Genomic DNA, 273 nt, shown 5'->3' on the forward strand with positions numbered 1-273 from the left:
ACAGCCAAGGTTTGTTTACATTCCGACCCGGATACACGTGGGGGCCACCTTTAAGCTCAAGTAATCAGCTGATTCAGGTGCAGGCCGGACACAACAGGGCACCCCTCCCCCTCTCCCCTCGTCCCACCCTTCCCATCCTTGCATTCACTGGGCCTCCCCTCCCCCGCTGCTGCTGCTACTCCTCCTCCTCCTCGCTTTACTCACTCATCACATCTCATTTGTGAGAGGGGGGCGGCGGAGGAGATCGAAAGACGGAGACGGCGAATAGGGAAA

Source organism: Penaeus monodon, chromosome 21, assembly GCF_015228065.2.
Source record: "Penaeus monodon isolate SGIC_2016 chromosome 21, NSTDA_Pmon_1, whole genome shotgun sequence".
NCBI classification, from domain to species: domain Eukaryota; kingdom Metazoa; phylum Arthropoda; class Malacostraca; order Decapoda; family Penaeidae; genus Penaeus; species Penaeus monodon.